The following is a 25,822-nucleotide window of genomic DNA, read 5'->3' as shown; positions in this document are numbered from 1 at the left end:
GCATAGAAAGGAAAAAGAGCCTTTTCTTACTGCCTTGGTAAGTTTTAAAGTGCTTTGTCTTTACTCCTTGCTTCCAGTGGGGATAAGGAAGGGTTTTGGCTTTAATTGACCATGCATCTTACCACCCCAGGACTTGCACTGTATGCTCTCCACCTCCCCATGTTTCTGATGGCTGCAATAAGGGTCACAACCCTTTTGTTGCCTCTTGCACTTTTCCTTACCGATTTGGATGTAACTTGCTCGCTTTCTTTTTAATGCACATGATGGAATGGCAGGGACCTTAGGCACTTAAAAATAAACAACCCTCGATAAATCCCCTTACGGGCCCATTTTAATTCTGCTTATGCTCTTGATGTGCATTTTCTTATCCTGCTCTCCCCCCTGGAAGCAGTTTATTTCTGTCTGTCAGCACTGCCAAAGTGACAAAATCCCCTTTCCCACCCATCAGGTAATTGCTCTGTTGCTGCCCTTCCCACACATGCCTTTAGAAAGAAAGCTCTTGCTTTATTTGTATTGCTGAAATGAATAAAATCTCCTCCCTCCTGCCCTCCCTCTCTGTGGCTTTCAAGTAGTCATATTGTCCTTAGTTATTTCTGTTCTAGTGGAGCTCCCCGCCTGAAGGGTGAGTATATTTGATATAAATAGATTAAGGTCCTGAGCCTACATTCCTTACACACTCCAATCTCCCATTGGATTCAGTGGGAGTTTTGGGTGTACCAGGAATGAAGCATCAGGCCTTATGGAGGTAGACAAATTGGAGGGAATTCAGAGAAGTGCAATAATGATTAAGCCAGAAGAACTGGCTGCTGGAAAGACTGTATGAATACTTAGACTGTAAGCTCTTCAGGGAAGCACCTAGCACTATGGGGTCCTCCTTCAGGACTGGGGCTCCTAGGCGCTATCACAGAACAAATAATAAATGATAGTAATACACAATTATTTCTCCATATGTTGTGATCTTGAACATTTCCTTCTAAATTCTTTCCGCTAAGAAACAAATTATACAAATTAGTGGGATACACTTTCCTTAAAACAAACAAACAAACAGACTGGATTTATTTCTTCCAGTTAAAGAATCACTACAAAGACATGTGTCCACACCTCATTCCAGATGCAAAGTGTGATTGCAAGAACATGGAAGAGATCCATCTCTCAGCAATGAAATGGACAGAAAGCATTTGGTTCACCTTCCAGTGTACAAAATGGCATTGAATCTCCTGTTAAAGTTTCAGAATTCCATTGCAACATGGACATATGAGCATAGGAAGAACAATTTCCCAGATACTACCTAAGGGACATCATAACTTCATTGTTTTGTAAATTATATATGTGCAATTTCTTATTCCTTTCTGAAGCTTTTAATAGATGACATGGCCTCAGATATTCCAGCACAGGCTAAATGCAGAATGCTTGCATTAGGAGCCACTAATTTAGCACAGTGAACAATGACATAAACCTCCCCATGCCTGTCTTCAGTTGGTTGCCAGCAAGTGTACAGGAGTAGCTCCCTAGTACATGTACACACTAGTTGGCTACACACCCTTTGAGGCCAGGAGCAATACCAGACTCATGATCTGGCCAAAACATTAAGAGCTGAAGGGAATGCACTGAATGCTCACATATAGAAACGAACAAATGTACTGGGACACCGCAAGTAACAACTCCAGTGCACTAGGTGGGACTTCAAACCTCAACATCCTCCCACCCTGCCTGAAATATAACAACTTAATATCAAAACAGGACTACAATTTCGCACTAAGATCAAAATACAGCAGTATCTGTTGGTGTAATTGCTATCTACACTGATCATTGCAGTATCCCTGCTGCTTCCTGAGCATGTACACTGGGAAAAAGGAGTGGCTTCCAGCATCTTCTGCCATAGTTATTGCCCCCTCATAGGGCAAACCATAAATTTCTCCCAAATATAGCTAGCTTGGATAACAGGTGGCTAAGGGGAAATGTGATCACCTTTAACAAGTATTCAAAGGGTGTCATTACTAGAGCTGGCCCCAAAGTATGCCCACATTTTTATGGCTGACTTAGAACAACGGTTCCTCAGCTCTCCTCCCCTAATGCCCCTACTCTACTTGTGCTACATTGATGACATCATCATCTGGACCCATGGAAAAGAAGCCCTTGAGGAATTCCACCATGATTTCAACAATTTCCATCCCACCATCAACCTCAGCCTAGACCAGTCCACACAAGAGATCCACTTCCTGGACACTACGGTGCTAATAAGTGATGGTCACATAAACACCACCCTATACCAGAAACCTACTGACCACTATACTTACCTGCATGCCTCCAGCTTTCATCCAGATCACACCACATGATCCACTGTCTACAGCCAAGCTCTACGATACAACTGCATTTGCTCCAACCCCTCAGACAGAGACAAACACCTACAAGATCTCTATCAAGCGTTCTTACAACTACAATACCCACCTGCTGAAGTGAAGAAACAGACTGACAGAGCCAGAAGAGTACCCAGAAGTTACCTACTACAGGACAGGCCCAACAAAGAAAATAACAGAACGCCCACTAGCCATCACCTTCAGCCCCCAACTAAAACCTCTCCAGCGCATCATCACGGATCTGCAACCTATCCTGAAGGACGACCCATCGCTCTCACAGACCTTGGGAGACAGGCCAGTCCTTGCTTACAGACAGCCCCCCAACCTGAAGCAAATACTCACCAGCAACCACACACCACACAACAAAACCACTAACCCAGGAATCTATCCTTGCAACAAAGCCCGTTGCCAACTGTGTCCACATATCTATTCAGGGGACACCATCATAGGGCCTAATCACATCAGCCACACTATCAGAGGCTCGTTCACCTGCACATCTACCAATGTGATCTATGCCATCATGTGCCAGCAATGCCTCTCTGCCATATACATTGGCCAGACCGGACAGTCTCTACGTAAAAGAATAAATGGACACAAATCAGATGTCAAGAATTATAACATTCAAAAACCAGTTGGAAAACACTTCAACCTCTGTGGTCACTCGATTACAGACCTAAAAGTGGCAATTCTTCAACAAAAAAACTTCAAAAACAGACTCCAATGAGAGACTGCTGAATTGGAATTAATTTGCAAACTGGACACCATTACATTAGGCTTGAATAAAGACTGGGAGTGGATGTGTCATTACACAAAGTAAAACTATTTTTCCATGTTTATTCCCCCCCCCCCCCACAACTGTTCCTCACACTTTCTTCTCAACTGCTGGAAATGGCCCACCTTGATTATCACTACAAAAGGTTTTTTTTCTCTCCTGCTGGTAATAGCTCACTTTACCTGATCACTCTTGTTACAGTGTGTATGGTAACACCCATTGTTTCATGTTCTCTGTGTATATAAATCTCCCCACTGTATTTTCCACTGCATGCATCTGATGAAGTGAGCTGTAGCTCACGAATGCTTATGCTCAAATAAATTTGTTAGTCTCTAAGGTGCCACAAGTACTCCTTTTCTTTTTGCGGATACAGACTAACACGGCTGCTACTCTGAAACCTGTTATTACTAGCGCTGGTCAGGAAATGGGGTTGTTTCCCCAGTGGAACATTTCAATGAAATCAATTTTTGTTTTTTCATTTTCATTGTAATTTTCAGCAGAAAATTTTGACTTTTCATTACAGAAAGTGAACATTTTAAATTTTCAGCCAAAATTTTCCAACCTTCAGTTGTCTGATTAAAAACCTAAAACTTGAGAAAAAGCAGATGCTTTGGATGAAAACATTTGTTTGTCAAATACAGTTTTCTATTAAAAAAAAGTCTCAGTAGAAAAATTTTGACCAGGCTTAGTGATCACCCAAGAAGGAAGAGGAATCATTTTGGATGGTGTATCTTCCCCTTCCCCCCAAGTGTGTTAGGTGACACACACATTTTAAAAGACACACGTAGACAGGTAAAGTTCTAGTTTAAACACATTAGCTGATCATCTTAAGGTAAATGCTGGGGTACTTTTTCTCCTAGTCTAGACATTCTCTGAGCGAGGCTCAGAGGGGTATAATCAGAAGCAATGTGATGACGTTAAGAAAAGATACAAAAAAGAGGGGCACACAAATGGCTGAAGAAAAAATCATTAAAGTTTCTAACACAATATTCATGGGAAATGTTTTTCATTATTTGCTTGGGTATAGTATTTCCCCAGCATTCCATTTGAGGCACAAAAATAGTCAGTGACTGCCAAGGTTTCCAAGACTATCCAGGATTTGTAAATGTGACCAGCAATTTTGGGTGTTGCAGATTTTTGGGTCCTACTTAAGTCACTGTAAAAAGTTCCTCACTAACACAGTGGGTGCACTCAAAATCATTAGTAATTTTTGCAGATCTTGGTCCATATCAGTGGCTAGGCTGGTTTGAAAACAAGGCTCCTCCAGACTCCTTTGTCTGCACTCTGATTATTAGCGGATATATATGTACAGTAGTGTATGGTGCAGTTCAACAGTTCAAAGTACAGACTGGGAAGCAGGTGGGAAAGAACTTACACAATGTATTTTAGCAACAGCATAATAAGCAAGGTTCTTAAGTAGCCATCTCTGAACATCTGTGCTTTCCTTTGTGCTACTGCTTCTCTCTTGGGACCTCACCTCCCATTAGTCCACACCTCCTTCACGCATCCATCCACTCTATGCTTTACAGGCTGCTGGGCAGTTTTTAAGTTATACCTTTGATTAAGAAATTGAATTAAAACTAAGAGTTAACTTTTAAGTGGCCCAGTTTTCTCTATGAAGAAATCACTATTTCAGAATCACAGTCCTTCCTTTTCTTGGCTAACCTAAGTGATTTTGTGACTTGAGAGACCTTTGTCACTCCTCCCCTCGTCATCTTCTGCCTATTTTGGTTGGTCAATAAACATATTGCTCAACACAGGTTCTTGTGTTGATTGGACGTGTGTGTGTGTGTGATCCTCTAGTGCTGATCTTTATATCCTGGCAATTGGCTATGTATTTCTAAACTTTGTTTCTTTGCTTTTTCATACATGAGAGGATTTTAACTCTTATTGAACGGTTACCAAGTTTTCATAACTGTGTCTCAATTCAGAATTTTACGCTCAGCTCTAGTGTTTTCCAATTTAAACAAAAACACTTCCTCGTAACTTTAACCAGAAGGCATAATACACATGTGTCAGGTACACATATTAGAACTGTACCTTGCTGGTAATAGTTACACTTTGTTCCTGAAAACAGAATTTAGCACTGTATACTGAAAGTACAGCTCAGTGCTCAAGTGGTAGAACTTTAAAAGTGGGGTTGGGTGGGTGAAGACTTTTAATAGAGTGGGGACCCTGGGTATGCTTCTAAAGGTATTTTTTATCTGCCATTTAGTACAACCTCGTTATTTTAAAGTAGAAAAAAAGGGCTCATCATAAGTTTTTTGTTTTTGTTTTTTGTGTGGCTCAGGGGTGATAACTGTAGCAGGGATGATTTAGCACTTTACAGATAAACTGAATTCTATCAGGAGGGAAATTGCCCCAGCTCTGCCTTTAGTTTGGTGAGGGAATTTTAGTCATGGAGCCTGAGGAATCCACTCTAGCACTTCAACGATACAGGACTTGATCCAAAGACCATCGGGTCAGTAGAAAGAATCCCACTAACTTCAGTGGGCTCTAAAATCATTCTTCTTAGCAGGCTGCAATTTCCCAACACAAAACCCATGCTGGCTTGTCCTTATCATATTTATAACTCTGAAGTCATTTTCTCAACTATTTTCCTTAATTGTAAAAGTCAGGCTTGTGACAAAAGTCACATTGTAGCACTCAGGATCAATACTCAAGATTCAAAAACGTAGCATCTTTAAAAAAATATTAGAATGAGATTAGCCACCTTCCAAAACTCCAGGATAGTACCTATGGCTCATTATGTACTTTATTAAGAAACCATGTTGCTTATAATTTACAGCCCTGGAGTGCAGCCATCCATTTAGCTACAAAACAAGAACAGCATGGGCAACAACAGTACAACGGGTGAGAAGGAAGTTTAATCTCCATGGCTAAATTTTCCAAGAATAGGTGACTAAAGTTACACCCCAAAATCCATGTTTAGATGCTTAAATAAATTGCCTGATTTTCAGAAGTGCTGATCACACTGCAGCTCCCATTGACTCAGCAATTTTGAAAATCAGGCAACTTATTCAGGTGCCTAAATATGACCTTAAGGCGAAAATTTTCAGTGGCATAAATGGCAGTTAGGTGCACTGCAGCCATTTTGCCTTGAAAAATCTCCCCCAGGACTCTAGTTTAAGGCACTCACTTTTAAATATCTTGGCTCATGTCTATTCAGTCCTTGCTTGCCTGTTAATACTGCCAACAAAGGTGTTAATTAATACCAATGATTTTTGTGATGTGAGCCAAAGACTACTTGAAAGTAGACTGAGACCAGTAAATAGTCTTCAGATGATAACTATTAATAACTGTTGGCTTGGGATAATTTTGATTCATCAACCTACAGTAGAGATGAAAGTCTCTGCATCCTAGTACCCTTCCCTGAAACTAACGAATATGTTACTTATTATTGTTAATAGGTGCTTTGTGGTTTAGTTCCTTCTGGTCATTTGGATTGTGCTACCTGATCCTGGTAATCTACATTAATTTAACTTCTCAAGATGTAAAATTATATCTTTTTGATAGCTACATTTGACAATGGCTAGCTCTCAGTACTAATAGTAACACCAACGTAGATAATTCCCCATTCTCCTTCTGTACACCAATAAAAGAAATCATCTAATGGTTCTACAATCTTCTTATCTTTGATTGCTCAATAGTAGACTCACTGAGTCTCCTGTGGGCTTCATATTTCTGATGTACTTAAGAAATTTCTAATTACATGTTTTGATATTATGTCTATTAAATTCTTGTAATTTCTTCTTTGCCCTCAAACTTCCATTTCAATTCTCCAATACATCTTCTTAATCTGAAGCCCTGCTCAGCACCATGACCAAACCAAAGATTAAATTAAATGTATGGGAAACCATTTTAGAAAAGCAATAAATATTACATTCATATTACAATAAACATAATGAATATATTAAAGTGCAATTCTGCTCTGAAAAGTGACCTTTGACGCAGCATTGTAGGGTTTCACATTTATTGTATCAACAATCTCCAGATCAAGTGTGCTCAGTTTACAAGCACAGAGATAGGGGATTTTTCCCCAGTCCTGTAAACTCAGCCTAGTATCTGAGAGTTAAGGTGGACTCTTTCTTTCATGGACACTATCATGAGGAATAAGAGTTCTTCAGGCCAAACATGGCCCACAGCAACAGCTGTGCAACCCAACTTCCTGTATCGCGTTTGCACAAATGGAATGGATTAGAATTTGGTAAACAAGTCCGGTGATGATGCAGAAGGAGGAATGGAATGAAGCTCACTCTTTTACTTGTGTTGGCTCTGTAGTACTAACTGGAGTAAAAAGAGAAATAATTATTTTTTATCATTAAACTCAGCAGTCCCTAATGCACATAGGAAGCAAATCTGTTTAGTAAGAATGTTACGTTTAGAATCTAACTACAATTAAGGCTTGATCTAACTACCAAAGTCTATGGACCATATTCTGCTCTCATGTGCACTAAGTTTACACCACTGTAACGCCACTGACTTTGAAATTCTCCTCATTTACAGATGAAAATCATACCCAATATTTCTTAGGTGACTGAAGGCACTTCACTGTTAGCTTTGTGACTCAGAATCAGAGATGGGGCCAAATAAAACCCCAAGATATAAACACCTACAAGCTTCATATCCGTATCTGGAGCTCATTCTAACTCTCCTTATGCTGACCCAAACCAAAAGCCAGTATCTTAGCGCTGCTGAATTTTGGATCTAGATCCAGATCCATAGATGGATTTCAAGGTTCTGGCCCATTTTTACCCACAACACAACTTTCAGTGTCTGCAATTTTACCAGTGTATTATTACTAACTGAAACAGTGTATGATTTGTTTTACCGAACAAGATTATTAATTATTATTTGCATTGCTATAGTGCCTAGGAGCCCCAGTCATGGAGCAGAACCCCATTGTATTAGGTGCTGTATAAACACAGAACAAAAGACATTCCCTACCCCAAATACTGCAACAGCCTTGACAAATGCAATCTTGCCCCATTTATGTCCATTCAGAATATTGCTTCAACCATCAATTTCCTAGCCCATCATTTTGTGCCCCTTCACTGACTTCCTATTCTCTATCTCATCAGAACACACTTGTCTTCCCAGTACTGAAAGGTTGATGCCCACCTTTAATCAGTTCATGATGCCAGCCTCCATTGCCCACTTGTCAAAAAAAGCACTTTCATATTTTGTCCCATGCTTGGGAAGAACACCTGATAAACATCCAGAAACCAACACTTTACTCTTGTTTATATTAGTGCAAGTCAGAAGTCACTCCTGCGACGATAAAGGAATTATTTCTGCCTCACACGAATGAAAACACCAGCAGACCCTGACTCTCTGTGGTCGTGTAACCGTTCAGTCCTCACGCCTACCAGTGTCTTCAATGGGAATATACAGGGTAAAATTTGGCCCATAATATGTAATATTAAAATAGGAGAAAAGAGATGAAATGTGGCCTCATTCATGCAATATTTCAAGCAAGTCAGGAAATTGTGGTTAGAATTGAAATACAGAAGCATTTTGGGTTGGTAACCAAGGCAACACTTCTTACTTCAGGACAGACTTTTCTGTTGATAATCTATTGTAATGCCAGTAATTGCAGCTGACAAGGCTCTGTTTGTTGTGAGAGATAATTAGCACTTGAAATAAAGTAACAGATTTAAATAAATTGGGGGGAACTGAACAGTATGACCTGTCTCTTAGAGACAAACAAGAGCTTTGGGAGACTACTGACTGTGATGTTAGTGGTGGCCTCCAGAGTGAGTGAACAGCATTGTTGGCTATTAGACTACACACTTCACTGGGAATTACAGGAGCTTTCATGATGAAAACATGTTTTTCTCTCTCTCACACACCCAGATTCCATTTACGTTTTTCTTATTGTTTTTACATAAAACTGATATTTACTCATGTAACTTCATTCATCCCAGCTATATTTGAATTGGTTAAAAGAAAACATTTTTTTAAAGAATAATTGCTGTTATTACACCCTGAATCCTAGCCTTTGTTGCACACGGGTAACGACAGAGTGTCAGTCTTACACCACAAGCCATATATCTCCCTCGGGCACAACGGTACACTAGAATGAAAGCCAGCAGATGAGCAAGGTGTTTAAGGTACAGTGACAATCTCGTTTCATGGTTTGGGATGTTAACCCAACACCTCAGTTGATTTTTGTCTTTGTATTACTTGGTGGCTTATCTGTTTGTTTTATATTGTGATATATAGGTGGTTGCATTCAATGGATGACAAGAATACTGTCTTACAGGAATACTGTACCTCTTATCCCAAAGGAAAGGAAAGTGCTTTAAATGTCATGGAATAACCGCTGAAATGCAGACGCTCCTGGAGTGGAATAACACAGCTGTTTAACAGCACACTGCCAAACTATCTCGGTACTTACATGGCCCCCAGTAGTGTCTGAGCACCTCAGAGTCTTTCATGTATTTATGCTCACAACACCTGGGTGGGGTAAGAAAGTGCTATTAGTCCCATTTTACAGATGGGCAACCAAGGCACAGAGAGGCTCAAACAAAAAGTTGGTGGTAGAGCAAGGAATTGTACCCACACCTCCTATGTCCTAGGCTAGTGGCTTAACCACTAGACCATTCTTCCACCACTGAAATACAGGCACTTCTGTTGTGGATGACAGAGCTGCTTAAATAGCACTGTCACACTGCACAAGAGTTTAGGGCAAGAAGGGAAGCTATATCCACAGTGTCAATGAAGGGTGTTGTCCTCCAAATGTATTCAAATGACATTTCTTAAAAAAAAAAGAATTTGACCTCAACTCATGGAGAGTGGCATGGGATCTTTAATTACTACAAATAGTTAGGAACTTATTTTATATTTCTTCTGAAAGACAGCACTTTTGTTATACCTCAAATAATATCAACATTGTTCAAACGGTGAATATTCTTACAACCACCCAGTCATGTCAGAACCATGCACGTATTATGGCTTCTTGTTTAACAGCAACATTTGACAACAATCCTTACAGTTCCCTTTTGAGGTCTAGGGCCAGATCTACACTGAGTTACACCTGCTTCCACATGTGATTTCAGTGGTTATGGGTAGTAGAAAATTGGCCTAAACAACTTGCTAGGGTTAGAGACAACATGGGTGTTTCAGCGAGGATTGGAACTCAGGATTTCCCAAATTGCAGGTCTGTGCTTAGCCCCTATCATTTGCTTTCTCACACTCTTGGTCTTTTACATGAGTATTCTGAGCTTTGTCAAAGATCCTCAGTTAAAACCACAGACTCAGAACATAAAACCCTTGTCCTTTTCTTTTTTAGTAACCAGGATATTAGCTCCACTAATCAATGTTTTAGTTGTTTAAATGTTTTGAAACTTTTTTTAAAAAAATTGTTATATCTCTGTATTATTTAAACACAGCAACAACGACAACTGGTGTGTAGTGAGTTCCCCTGGAATTAAAAATTGCCTACAATTTATAGCATATGCAAGATCTTACTGCAAATCCCATCCCAGCCCCTGTTCTAACTAGCTCATAAAAACGGCCTGTTTATTTTCTAAAATGATCTGCATAAAAGGATTAAGCTTATTTATTGTAAAAATTAACATCTTTCTGAAACAGTAATGACTATATCATCGAGGAATGTTCTCTCCTCAAATGCCTCCCTCGGCAGTGCTGTGCAAGAAGACCTGCATTTACAGCCTCCCAGAATAGAGTTATTGCTCATAAGACTCCACTTTTGTACGCCTACAGCTAAATCATGGTACCTAGCAGATGGTGTATGTGTGTTTCCCAATGCAATGTCTTGTATGTGTGTAGTTGTCATAATTAAATAATAGCTCCCCACACCATCTCATGTAACAACAGAACCAAAGCCATATTTCTCAGAGGAGGGAAGCAGCCAAAGCCCTCTTGTGTGCCAGTTTCCTGTGGCACACTTAAACCACACACAAGAGGAAGTGCCCAGGAATAAAACACATGCATTTTTGTGTGCTTAGTTTTAAAAATAATCTGCATTAAACAAACATTAGAATCTACAGGCCTAATTCATCCATGCTGTAACTCATTTGACTCCTGAAGAGTTACACCAGAGATGAATTTGGCCTTATATGGTTAGGGTTTTCAATATTTTTCCAGGGTCATTTTGACAGAAGAAATATAGACACCTGTGGGAGATGTTCATGGGGGATAATAATTCATGCCTGTCAACTTCCTAGGCCAGAGAAAAACAGCTGCTTGTTGAAGTCCTTGATAGAGAAGGGCAGAATGAGAGATGTCTGTGGAGGCTTGTTCCTTCCTTGGCAAAAGGAGGGAATTATGGTGTCGATTATGCCTAGCAGGGAGTATTTCTGGCTAAACTGAAGACAAAGTATAACCTCAATCAAGTGATGTAAGAGTTTGAAGCAGGAGATTTATAGGGTTTACTTGTCAACTACCAGAGGCGCCAACTTTCTGACTTCCTGGGGGGTCCTCAACCCTGACTCCATCCCTGCCCCCACTCCACCTCTTCCCGTAAGCTCCCCCACTGCCCTGCCTCTCCCCCCCCCCCCGCCACGCCTCCTGCACACTGCTGAACAGCTGATTGTGGTGGGCAGAAGGTGCTGGGAGGGAGCAGGAGGAGGTGATTGGCGGGGCCCACCAGTGGGCCAGTGGCCTGGGGGGAAGGGGAAGGAGCTGATCCGCATGGCTGCTGAGCACCCACTAGTTTTTTCCATGGGTGCTCTGGGGCTGGAGCACCCATGCACCTATGAACTACCCCCTGCTTTAGAATACTTTGGTATTTTTTGTTTTGAAAGCCATAACTGCCTAGAATACATAAAAGACTGATTAGCTTCTTATTTTATATTAAAAATTGGACACTGATGGGAAATAAAACCCCCATGTCCAAACTGACTTGTAGTCATGGGATAAGAGGGAAGGTCCTCTAATGGATCAATAACTAGTTAAAAGACAGGAAACAAAGGCTAGGAATAAATGGTCAGTTTTCAGAATGGACAGAGGTTAATAGTGGTGTCCCCTAGGGATCTACTGGGACAAGTAATTTCAAGGAATCCCTGTTGAGGTTACAGGGACAAACCATCCCGATGAGTCGAAAGAATAGTAAATATGGCAGGCGACCAACTTGGCTTAACAGTGAAATCCTAGCGGATCTTAAACATAAAAAAGAAGCTTACAAGAAGTGGAAGGTTGGACATATGACCAGGGAAGAGTATAAAAATATTGCTCGGGCATGTAGGAATGAAATCAGAGGGCCAAATCGCACCTGGAGCTGCAGCTAGCAAGAGATGTCAAGAGTAACAAGAAGGGTTTCTTCAGGTATGTTGGCAACAAGAAGAAAGCCAAGGAAAGTGTGGGCCCCTTACTGAATGAGGGAGGCAACCTAGTGACAGAGGATGTGGAAAAAGCTAATGTGCTCAATGCTTTTTTTGCCTCTGTCTTCACGAACAAGGACAGCTCCCAGACTGCTGCGCTGGGCATCACAACATGGGGAGTAGATGGCCAGCCCTCTGTGGAGAAAGAGGTGGTTAGGGACTATTTAGAAAAGCTGGACGTGCACAAGTCCATGGGGCCGGACGAGTTGCATCCGAGAGTGCTAAAGGAATTGGCGGCTGTGATTGCAGAGCCATTGGCCATTATCTTTGAAAACTCGTGGCGAACGGGGGAAGTCCCAGATGACTGGAAAAAGGCTAATGTAGTGCCAATCTTTAAAAAAGGGAAGAAGGAGGATCCTGGGAACTACAGGCCAGTCAGCCTCACCTCAGTCCCCGGAAAAATCATGGAGCAGGTCCTCAAGGAATCAATCCTGAAGCACTTACACGAGAGGAAAGTGATCAGGAACAGTCAGCATGGATTCACCAAGGGTAGGTCATGCCTGACTAATCTAATCGCCTTCTATGATGAGATTACTGGTTCTGTGGATGAAGGGAAAGCAGTGGATGTATTGTTTCTTGACTTTAGCAAAGCTTTTGACACAGTCTCCCACAGTATTCTTGTCAGCAAGTTAAAGAAGTATGGGCTGGATGAATGCACTACAAGGTGGGTAGAAAGTTGGCTAGATTGTCGGGCTCAACGGGTAGTGATCAATGGCTCCATGTCTAGTTGGCAGCCGGTGTCAAGTGGAGTGCCCCAGGGGTCGGTCCTGGGGCCGGTTTTGTTCAATATCTTCATAAATGATCTGGAGGATGGTGTGGATTGCACTCTCAGCAAATTTGCGGATGATACTAAACTGGGAGGAGTGGTAGATACGCTGGAGGGCAGGGATAGGATACAGAGGGACCTAGACAAATTGGAGGATTGGACCAAAAGAAATCTGATGAGGTTCAATAAGGATAAGTGCAGGGTCCTGCACTTAGGACGAAAGAACCCAATGCACAGCTACAGACTAGGGACCGAATGGCTAGGCAGCAGTTCTGCGGAAAAGGACCTAGGGGTTACAGTGGACGAGAAGCTGGATATGAGTCTGCAGTGTGTCCTTGTTGCCAAGAAGGCCAATGGCATTTTGGGATGTATAAGTAGGGGCATAGCGAGCAGATCGAGGGACGTGATCGTTCCCCTCTATTCGACATTGGTGAGGCCTCATCTGGAGTACTGTGTCCAGTTTTGGGCCCCACACTACAAGAAGGATGTGGATAAATTGGAGAGAGTGCAGCGAAGGGCAACAAAAATGATTAGGGGTCTGGAACACATGACTTATGAGGAGAGGCTGAGGGAACTGGGATTGTTTAGTCTGCAGAAGAGAAGAATGAGGGGGGATTTGATAGCTGCTTTCAACTACCTGAGAGGTGGTTCCAAAGAGGATGGTTCTAGACTATTCTCAGTGGTAGAAGAGGACAGGACAAGGAGTAATGGTCTCAAGTTGCAGTGGGGGAGGTTTAGGTTGGATATTAGGAAAAACTTTTTCACTAGGAGGGTGGTGAAACACTGGAATGCATTACCTAGGGAGGTGGTAGAATCTCCTTCCTTAGAAGTTTTTAAGGTCAGGCTTGACAAAGCCCTGGCTGGGATGATTTGATTGGGGATTGGTCCTGCTTTGAGCAGGGGGTTGGACTAGATGACCTCCTGAGGTCCCTTCCAACCCTGATATTCTATGATTCTATGATTCTAAGTACTGTTCAACATATTCACAAATGATCTGGAAAAGGGGGTGAACAGTGAGGTGGCAAACAATACAAAATTACTCAAGATAGTTAAGTCCCAAGCAGACAGTGAAGTGTTACAAAGGAATCTCACAAAAAGTGGGTGACTGGCAGAGGTGAAAGTAAGCCAGTACGCCCCGGTATGGCGTACCGGCAAGAGCCGGTGCACCGTACTGGGGCAGCCCAGCTTCTTCAGGGGGCAATTTAAAGGGCCTGGGGCTCCCACCAGTGGCTGGAGCCCCAGGCCCTTTAAATTGCCTCCAGAGCCCCACTGCAGGAGCCTGGGGTAGCGGCTGCGGGGCTCCGGCGGCTATTTAAAGGGCCCCGGGCTCCCCTGCTCCTACCGCCCCGCCCTTTAAATAGCTGCTGGAGCCCTGCTGCCACTACTCCAGGACTCCGGGGGCTGTTTCAAGGACTGGGGCGGTAGAAGCAGGGGGGCCGCAGGCCCTTTAAATAGCCCCCAGAACCCTGGGATAGCGGGGGCTCCAGGGGCTATTTAAAGGGCTGGGGCTCCAGCTGCCTCTGCCGTCCCGGTCCTTTAAATAGCCGCTGGAGCCCCGCTGCTTCCCCAAGGCTCTGGCGGCTAATTAAAGGACCAGGGCAGTAGAAGCAGGGGAGCCCCGGGCCCTTTAAATAGCCCCCAGAGCCCCGGACTGCTGCTGCTACTACCCCAGTGGGGGAGGAGGAGGAGGAGAAAGGGGGGGGCACTTACCTTACAGCGTGGGCTGGGGCTGGCTCTGACCCCCTCAGTCCTGCCCCTTCCGCCCTAGGCCCTGCCCCTTCTGTGGGCCAGAGCTGGCCCCAGCGTACCGGTAAATCACTCGACTTACTTTCACCCCTGGTGACTGGACAACAAAATGGCAGATGAAATTCAGTGTTGATAAATGCACAGTAATGCACACTGGGAAACATAATTCCAACTATATGTACAAAATGATGGGATCTAAATTAGCTGTTACTGCTCAAGAAGGAGATCTTGGAGTCATTGTGGATAGTTCTCTGAAAACATCCACTCAGTGTGCATCAGCAGGCTCAAAAGTGAACAGAATGTTAGGAACCATTGGTAATGGGAATGATAAAACAGTAAATATCATAATGCCACTATGTAAATCCATGGTATGCCCATACCTTGCATACTGAGTGCAGTTCCGGTCGCCCCATCTCAAAAAAAGATATTAGAATTGGAAAAGGTACAGAGAAGGCCAACAAAAATGATGAAGGGCATGGAACAGCTTTCATATGAGGAGACATTAAAAAGACTAGTACTTTTCTGCTTAGAAAAGAGATGACTAAGGGGTGAAATGATAGAGTTCTATAAAATCATGACTGGTGTGTAGAAAGTGAATAAGGAAATGTTATTCACTCCTTCACATTACACAAGAACCAGGGGTCACTCAATAAAATTAATGGGCAGCAGGTGTAGACTCAGACTTTAAGGTCAGAAGAGACCATTGTGATCATCTAGTCTGACCTCCTGCACATTGCACAGAAGCTCACCCACCCACCCCTGTAATAGACCCATAACTTGGCTGAGTTACTGAAGTCCTCAAATCATGGTTTAAAGACAAAGTTACGGATAATTCACCATTTATACTAGTTTAAATCTGCAAGTGACCTGTGCCCCATGCTGCAGAGGAAGGTAAGACCCCGCCCCCCCCCCCCGGCATCTCTGCCAATCTCATCCAGGGGAAAATTCCTTCCCGACCCCAAATATGGAGATCAGTTATACCGTGAGCACGTGGCAGGACCCACCAGGCAGACACCTGGGAAAGAATTCTCTGTAGTAGTTCAAAGCCTTCCATTAGTGTCCCATCTTAGGCGGTTGAAAATTTTTGCTGCTGGCAGTTGCCGATGGGCCACATTCTTCTGTAGCCAGTTCCATCATCTCACCCCCTCCCTAATTTTATCAAGCTCACTCTTGAAGCCAGTTAGGTTTTTTACCCCCACTGCTCCCCTTGGAAGTCTGTTCCAGAACTTCACTCCTCTGACGGTTAGAAACCTTCACCTAATTTTGAGCTTAAACTTGTTGATGGCCAGTTTATATCCATTTGTTCTTGTGTCCACATTGCTGCTTAACTTAAATAACTCCTCTCTCTCCCTGGTATTTATCCCTCTGATGTATTTATAGAGAGCAATCATATCTCCCCATAGCTTTCTTTTGGTTAAGCTAAACATGCTAAGCTTGTTGAGTCTCCTCTTATAAGGTATGTTTTCCATTCCTCAGATCACCCTAATAGCCCATCTCTGCATCTGTTCTTTTGTTTAAAATAAACAAAAGGAAGTACTTCTTTACACAATGCATAGTCAACCTGTGGAATTTGTTGCCAGAGGATGTTGTGAAGGCCAAAACTATAACTGGATTAAAAAAAAATTAGATAAATTCATGGAGGATAGGTCCATCAATTGCTATTAACCAAGATGGTCAGGGATGGAATCTCATGCTCTGGGTATCCCTAAACCTATGACTGCCAGAAGCTGGGAGTGGACAACAGGGTATGGGTCACTCAATTGCCTGTTCTGTTTATTCCCTCTGAAGCACCTAGCATAGGCCACTGTCAAAAACAGGATATGGGGCTAGATGGACCATTGGTCTGACCAAGTATGGCCATTTTTATGTTCTAAGTTTGGCATTAGGCATCAAAATAGGATGAAGCAGAGGGAGTGGAGTGTTGTTCCCCTCTCCTGTGCTAAAGGCAGAAGGAAGCTCCCTCTCCTCTCCCTGCCACAGTCAAGCAGTGCCTTTCCCTTCCCTGGAATGGCTCCCTCTCCCTTCCCTGGAATGGCCAAGTGGTGCCTCTCCTCCAGCTATCCCTTCTCAGCCTAGCCTAGCCTAGGTAGGCAGAGAAAGAATAAGGTGGTGGTAGGGGGGGGAGGGGGGAGGGGGAGGGGGAGGGGTAGGAGCAGCGCTGAAGAACTCTGTGATGCTCCAAAGAGTCTCTCTTTCTCCAACAGAAGCTGGCCTAATACAAAATATTACCTCACCCATCCAGCCCAGTTAAGCTCGGTAGCCCAGATCTGTCGTGGTTATTGATTTCCAGTTAATGCTGATTTAAAGAGCTGGGGATTGTGGGGTTCTACTCCCAGAAGCAGGCACAACAGAATCAAGGTTATTAACATCAATATCTGGTTGAGTACCCAGGTGTGCAAAATGCAGACACTCACACTGGGGGCAAAGCAAAGCTTTAACAACTTTTATTAACACAATTAGTAAAGAGAAAAAAGCTCCAAACCACATAAAAAGAGCAAAAAAAAAAATATGCAGAGTTAAGATGATGTTTTGTACCATTCCTTGCATATGTACTCATATACTCACATCCTTCCTCGGGGATCTGGTAGTGAGAGACAAAAAAACCTGCTCTGTCCCTGGAATGCCAAACAAGTCCTATGGTCCAAAGCCAGACAGACAACAATGGCAACACACACAGTGGTTTGGCCTATTACAGGACCTAGGGTCTGTCATGATTATTGATTCAAATACCCAGCCTCCCTTGTCCACATCTACCTCCCTCACCCTAATAATGTTGGGATATTCTTATCTGATAGGTCAGTGTATTAATAATTTCAACTAATTATCATAATTATCAATTCATTGCCAAGTCAAGTTTGCGGTTAAAGCATTTGCCAACATTTTATCCTAAAGTATCCAAGCCTAGTAGCAGATCAGTGTTCTTGCAGTTAGCTGGTATTGTTATGCACAAACTCCCCCCTTAAGCACACTATTCCTACTTCCCGAAAATTCAGGATAACTACTGGGCCATTTTTCTATGTCAAATCTCATTGTAGGCCTTGAAGCCTTATGCTAACTTACGCCATATGCGAACTGCTTAAACTAATGTCTTACGGGATATGGCCTGTAGGCTCCTTGCATCACTCCTAAGTAAAATAAAATGCTAAAGCCAGCTCTATGGGCTACAGGACTAACCAGCACTTCCCCTCACTTCCCCACTCTTTCTAGGCTGTGGCAGAGGTGTTCCACATCCTTTTTCAATTGCCTTTAACCAAACTGCTGCTTTGGGGTATGAACATTCAAACTAGGATCCATGTGTGAATTTTGCAAACGGTGCCATCTTTCTAATGAGCTAAGCACTCTCTATTCTCCAGATTCAAACACCCATGAATTTTGGAGTGTTAGAAATTCAGTTCTGGATGTGCCTTCCGATTTTCAAGCTTGGTGCCCTCTACTGAAAATCTGGCCAAGCCTCTTCCAGCAATGGCTTAGCAGGATAACCAACTTGCTAATTTTTTAGTTGTTTTGCCCCCTGAGGTTTATGTTACAATAAATATTCATGACACATTCCCCATCACATTGTTAACTTCTGGAGAAAACATTGTAATCTGTTTAAGAAGAACATGAATCAGGCTGATAAAAATAATTGGCTGGGTTTTTCTTTTAAATTTTTTTAATATATATCTATGTCTATATAGATATATATTTTAAATAAATGTGTCAAAGGTTCCTATGGTAATGAGGAGCTTTGTTGTCACGACAACTGCTTATTCCTTTTCCTTTGAAGAAGCCTTTAATTTGATAAGCAAAACATCACGAATAATTAAAACAAATGGTAAGTGAAAAAAAAACATCTGTTATGAAAAATCCCCACCAGAAAGCTTAACAATCTCACTTGTTAACTGACAAACTTCAGATGGGATGTAGACATGTCAACTAGCACAGACATACTCACCAGCTGCCAGGGGCTTGGATAATCACACATCAGGAATCCCAACTCTTTGTATGGAGCAAATATGTCTTATTCACATGATTATTTCTCATTATTTCTGATGCTTTCCCCTGTATATTATGCACATATGCTGCTGCAGCAGCTCAAAAGAAGGATTCTTTCCAGATGCAATTCTTTCTTTCCCCCAACTAAAAGAACCTTCACAATATTGCCTCTGGGCATGTGGTAAGTGGAGGTACTGTCCCCTTTTGACTCTAGTCATGCCCAGGAGGAGGGAAGAGGCTTGACAAGTGGGGTGAGGGCTTTCTTTGGAAAGTTAAGGCAGACTATGGTGTTGAACGCTTCTCTGTGCTGGGGAACAACCCCTAGAAGATTGATTTGGGAAGTACTGGAAGCCATCCTGGTTTTAATGGAGCTGTGCTGCCAAGCCGCTGGAGAAAATCACAGGGGACACCAGAACTGGTGCAGAGGCACACAGGCTCTGTGTGCATGGCCTCGTACCCCCATGGATGGATCCTGGAGATAACCCTCCCCCGCCCCGGCTCACTTCTGCTGTCTGGGATTGGGGCAGGCATGAAGGGACATAAAAATGAGCCACAATGACTGAAAAATTTGGAGACATCTTTGCAAAGAAGTTTCCCCCTTGTTGCTTCCCTATCCTGTGGGTTTTCCCAGGGGACGGCACAGTCTGGCACTCAGTTTTTACTTCATCATTTCTCAGGAAAGATTCCTGTTTGACTCAATAGGACTTTTTGTTCAGTAAAGAACTTCAGTATTTGACCTCATAATAATAATAATATAAAAGAACTGATGGAAATGCATACTATTGACTCCATAATGCTGAAACACTTTGGTCTTGACAATAAACTAGGAAGACACAAACCATTCAGAATTTGGAAGCTAAAATTCTTGCTCTGTTGCTGACCTCAGTGGAAGTCTTAAATTACAGTCTTTTACAGTCTTAAATTAATGACAAACCAGAATTACCAGTATGGACATTAGGCGGTGCTATGACAGTGGTTTCTGAGAAGTCTAGTAGGAAAATTCTGGGTAGAAGAGTGCAGTAAAGAAGATTGTAAATGGTTGCGTGGAAATAAAGGATCACTCTAACAGAGTTAATCCATTGCTATCCATTTCTATTCGGCTAACTTATATGATTGGACACCATGAGTTGTCACTGATGATGTCTGCTGCTGCCTTTTGCCATCCAGTCATTTCCCCCATTGCTCAAGAGGCTAGCCCCAGCAGCTCCACCTAAAAATGCAGAGAAAGATGCTCAAGAAGTATCTTCTTGTGAATGATGCCGTTGTAAAGGAGATAGAGATATAAGAGCTGCAAGTATTAACTGGCCTAAACATGGAGATAGATCAACCACATACCATGTTTATAACACCTGTCACTGAATGCAATGCTAAAGTCAGCTGCAGGTTGGAAGGATTACATTAGTTCACTGTAAATACTGATACTTGGTACTGACCGCTATATGTTGGTCTAATAGGTCTATATAGCAATATATCATATTGTTAGTATGTATGAAGCATATGATATCTATATCTATCTATATCAGAGGTTTCCAAACTTGGTTCACGGCTTGTTCAGGGTAAGCCCCTGGCGGGCCACGAGATGGTTTGTTTACCTGAGCGTCTGCTTGCAGCTCCCAGTGGCCACGGTTCACCGTTCCCGGCCAATGGGAGCTGCGGGAAGTGGTGGCCCGGCATTTAAAAAAAGCTTTGCCATTTCAAAAAAAATGGAAACTTGTCCAGGAGCAAAATACATTAATGGTCTGCCCTAGTCAAAGATGAGGAGGTGCCTTCACAGACTAGTACCTGGAATGCTAGTATTCAAAACAAAAATAAAGGAAGGTACAGAACAATTAGTTAAGGAACTGGTATGAACTGGTGGGTTGGATTTTGGTGGGTAAAGCGTTTTGTAACTTGTAAAATTATCTTATAAATACTACTAGCTGAAATGTGTAACTTTGAAGCACACCTTCTGTGGAAGGTGAATGTAACAATGCTCCACAAGATGGCTGCCCAGAGACTGGTATTGTATTGCACCTTTTTCCCTGTACTTTATGATTATTGACTTTTAACAATAAACCTGACTGATGTTGTTTATTCGGTCTCAAGTATATTTTGTAATGAACCAAAGTGTAGCCAAGCAATGGACTACACTGACCCATCCGCAATGGGTGTTTTTTTTCTTTTTAAAATTCCCCAACCCAAACACCAGTGCTTGTAAAAGGGACTAGATAGGCCTGGACACTGAAATCCCCTATTCGGCCAGGTATAGTACAGCACAGGCGATAGCTTCTCTCACGCTGCTGAGGGAACCTACCTAGATGAAACTACTTCTAGGGAGTAAGTGTAATTAAGTCTCCATTGCCTGCTTTCCTGTGAGACTAGTCTCAAGATGCCAGTTCATGGTAACTATGGTGGTGGGAGTGGTGAACTGTGTGGTGTGGAATTGCCCTCTGGGAACTCAGTTGGGACCACCAGCTCATTTCACATAGGACACTGAACAGCCACCTGATGGCAACAACTTTCAGATCACAAACAGACCCTATTTTAGAGGTGAAAGGCTCCATTTCCCATGATTAATATCCCCTGGGCCATCCAATCCCCCAGGAAAAAACATTTTTGATACTTATAGATGTGGGATATATCATGGTAGTCCTCCTGTAACTGCATTAAAGACACATTATTCTCCAAAGGTTAACATAGTTGCTGAACATCATAGGACTCTGACAGCATGTTAAGAGACCAGATGAAGCCATACATGGGCATGCTGCAGCTCTTTGTGCTCCTGCAGGTGTGAGTGAATATGGTGACAAGAGAGATGAATAATGCTTAGAGACCAATTAGTGGGAAAATCTTCCTTTATATAAGCTACATTTGAGGCCCCAACTGAAGTGTTTCTCTTCACCTTGTAAGTGTTACACAAGACAGACCCTGAGCAAAATTCTGCCCTCAATTACATAGCACAAATCAGGGGACTTCACAGGGGTTGCACGGGTACAAAATTGGACATAACTTGCCCTCCATATGTAAGAAGAGACTGACCCGTGGAAAGCGTTACCTGTGGTCCAGTTTTAATCTGAGGAGTCTAAAGGACAAAGTCTGCACTCCATAACTGTGCTTGGGGGTAATAATTTGGCCTCTTCCCCCAACCAAATCAGCTTACTCATGATCACTATGGCTAACAAAGTAAAAGGACTTGAGGCTTGCTCAATTGATGCTTCCCACTTCAGAGAGAGTTACAAGAGAATTGGATACAGTTTATAAAACATTTGTAAATCTTACTAAGGAAAAGCAAAGCAGAGTGATTAACAGTATACTGTAGGTAGTGGTGCATGTATATAGCAAATACAGACACAGTAAAATACATATATTTAATATTATAAGCACAGTGCACCCAGCTGAATAGTACACAGGTCTGTTCTCAGACAAAAGAAAGTCACATCAGTACAGGTAGTGCTTGTGACAAATTTCTGTTGCGTCTTGGGGCTCCTTGGTGCATATGTTACTATTTATAGATTCATCCATTGCCTACCCATTTATCACTTACCATGGCCAAGACAAAAAAACAAAACAATCAGACCTCACCATTGGACAGGCAGGAGCCAATATTCAGGAGTGGGAGTTGGAGTGTGGAGACAGAAATTAGGCTCACCCCCTCCCCCTCTGCCAATCTGCAATTAATGTGGCGGACAATGGATACAATACATTTGTTAGGGTGACTCCAGATGAGCTCCCTGTGCTACTGTGGTATAAAACTATATTAAATTTGTAAGCTATCAGTTTAAATGCTATGGGGTCTTTCCAGGTCCTGCCTGAAGGCTAGAGGGCTCTATAGAGAAGTGTGCAGTCTGCATCTAGCTTCAGTCAGTTCTGCAGGTGGGTTGAGTTGTGCCTCTCTGCCTCAGGGAGCAGCCTGCTTTATTTCTCTCTGTTTTTGAGTTCTTGTGTGTTAGCTAGGATGACCAGACAGCAAGCGTGAAAAACTGGGACACGGGGTGGAGGGTAATAGGCACCTATATAAGACAAAGCCCCACATATCGGGACTGTCCCTATAAAATCGAGACATCTGGTCACCCTAGTATTAGCTTTCTGAATTCTAAGCAATGAAGTAGTGTTATGTTGCAACCTTCCAGTGAGAGTATTTCATGTTTTGAATTAACTTCTCTGTGTGTCTGCTGTGAAACATAACAGCTATCACCCTCCTCTAACCCACTCTCTACATGTCGTGATGCCTCATTGACCTGGAAATGGAAGCAGGATGGCTAAGCTGTGACAAGCTGAGAAGCTCTATCAGTGCTAATTGGGCAAATGAGCAGGAAAGAGTTTCCAATCTTCTTGGGGGCAATGGCCCTTAAATAGCCTTAGCAGAGCTAACAGTCATTTGCTGATGAGTAGCCTTACAACAACGGAAATAACTAAATATACAAATAGAGTTACAGTAAAGCAGCTACTCTGACATAAGCAACTAAAGATGTGGACACCGAATTTTCCTTAAATAGGACATTCCCAACAGTGGTTGTTTATTGCCACCCTGCTTGGCCATGCAGTGGGAGAGGTCCTTTGCGCAGCTGTGCAAGGATCTTAGATGATAGCAACCTATGTGCTCTGGAAATTTAATTACCAAATTTAAATTTAAATACCAAATGCTTCGCAACCTAAATGAGTGGCCTCAAATGGGCATGTTGTTGGAGCTCACCTTACAACATGCTATCCCTGCTTGTTGAATGAAGAAAGTGCAGAGATTTGTGTTGCTTGGCTTCAGTCTGCACAGCAACGTTTGTGTATCTTGGCACAAATCTAAAAGGTAGATTTAATATTTACATATTTCTAGCTTGACAAAACATTTAAGGAGTGATAAAATTATACACCTTCAAATATCAGTGGGAGTAAATATCAAGGAGGTGGAATATTCTCACAAGAGAACCAAAGAAAGGTCCATGTGATTTTCTCTCTGCCAGCCACCTGCTCAAATGTGGCCAGCCTGGTAGTGACCAATTATCCTCTAATGGTCTCTGGAGGCTTATATGAAATGCATTAATGATCTGATCCACTTCCTAGTGCACTGGCTTCTATATAATAAATGCTGTCAATGAGAACCTCACTTGTAATGGCAGTCTCAGATAAGAGCCCAAGACTGCATGGCTACAAAGACTGAACTGCTTTCTGAACTACACTCAGGAGGTGAGGGCCAGGGGCTGGCCTGTTGGTGAAATAGCAGAGAGGGGAGCTTTCACTGTTGTGGTCTGTCCTGTTCCTGGATTAGGGGATTTCTGACCCCAGGTCTGCCAAGCCAACATGTTTTACCAGCACTATGTCTATGAAAAAGGCATGCAGAGATGAAGAGAGATGTTAGAAATCCCAAATACAGCAAAGATGCCTTGGTAAGAGCTGAGATTCCAGTACATATCAGGAAACTGTTCTGCAGAGTTTCCTGTTAAAGCAAAGAAGGGCCAACCAAAGCACAGAGAAGGAAAATGGACCCTACCTTGCCAGTCTGATTACTACACCAGACAATGCAGATAATGCTCCTGATCTGCACTTCTCTTACTCAACCCAATACTAGGGCACAGGGAATGAATGACACTCAGACCTGTGAGCTTTGAGAATTTTTGGCACTTGTTAAGTACTGTTTGGAGAGAGATCTACACATTGGATCATAGAAGATATTAGTACCACTTTTGGGTTATTGCTGCTAGGGGAATTGTAATGGGTGCTCACTCTTTGGTGCCTCCTAGTGGCCCATCTGGGAATTAGCTCACCATATGGTAAGATGCCCCTTCCTGCGGTTACTCAGACGGTCGTCCCACTCACTCTCTCCATGGCTTCTCTCACACTCCCAGAGCTGCAGCACTTTCCTCCTCATGGCTCAGCTCTCTGGCCAAGTCACACTGAAGTCCCCTCCCCCCACCTCCTTTCAGAATATTATCAAAGTCTCCTTCCAACTGTCCCTGTCAGTCCCTAACTAGGCTGCCCCATGTGTGCCACACCCACAGTAGCTTGAAGGGGAACCTGGGCCTGCCCTCTACACCAGGTTCTAATCCAGGGACCCTTGATCCACCAGCTCGGATCTTTCTTCTCCCAGATCTTACGGCTCCTTTCCCTGGACTGCTTCCTACGCTGCCTATTATAGGTGCCTACTCTTCCCCCACCCCCATATCAGGGAGAATGACCACAGGCCACCCCTCTGTTGCCAGCTCCCTGGCTTTATAGAAGCCCCACCTGTTTCTGCCCAGATGAGCTTCATCTCTTGTTAAGCTTCATTGCATCTAGTGCCTCTCCAGGTGCAGCCTATGGCCAATTACCCTCTCTTGCCTATATTAGCGCCTCCAGGGCTAGAGTGGGGTGAATGGCCCATCACAGGAAACTTTAGGGGATAGGAATCTGGGTCCCTACAGGATGGGCCTTTGTGGTGACAAAGAGAATATTGTCTCATTGGCAAGATGCATTGGTGGAGATATTGAGAGGGGCGTTCCTTTTGCAGTTCAGTGTATGTAACGGAGGGTGGACACGGTGCTCAGTACCTGTTTGTTTCCAAGTACTTGGTTGTCTAATAACTATAATCCCAATTTTTTCTTAGTGTATTAGTGATTTTTGTGACTAATTATACTTTGTTACTGTCAACATCTGTATCAAAAGGGATATCCTGCCACAGCTGACAGGTTGCGATGTTCACCCACATGTGCAGGTGTAGAATGAGGTGAAGATCTTGGTTTTACATTTTAAGGCCTTTAATGGACTGGGTCTCAGATACTTCCCCCCAACTCCCCCCAATTTTTTATATACCATTATGTCCTGAGATCCAAGTGGGGGTCTTGCTGGAGTTGGACCTTGCAGGGGCACAAAGGTTATGTCCCCATCTTCACATCTACAGGCTTTCATTCCA

The 25,822-nt window shown here is 42.9% G+C and overlaps 1 long non-coding RNA gene across 1 annotated transcript in view; it reads right to left on the bottom strand.

Moving 5' to 3' along the window:
- Positions 1–7,217: 7,217 nt before the first annotated feature.
- The window catches only part of LOC122464418, a 55,371-nt gene continuing 36,766 nt past the window's right edge, over positions 7,218–25,822 (bottom strand). Inside the window, exon 3 of the long non-coding RNA XR_006288412.1 lies at positions 7,218–7,416. This is a non-coding gene — a long non-coding RNA (uncharacterized LOC122464418). The remainder of the gene's footprint in view (positions 7,417–25,822) is intronic.

This window comes from Chelonia mydas, chromosome 1 (assembly GCF_015237465.2).
Source record: "Chelonia mydas isolate rCheMyd1 chromosome 1, rCheMyd1.pri.v2, whole genome shotgun sequence".
NCBI lineage: Eukaryota > Metazoa > Chordata > Testudines > Cheloniidae > Chelonia > Chelonia mydas.
Note: the sequence above shows the minus strand (reverse complement) of the source record. Positions and strands in the feature narration are given on the sequence as shown.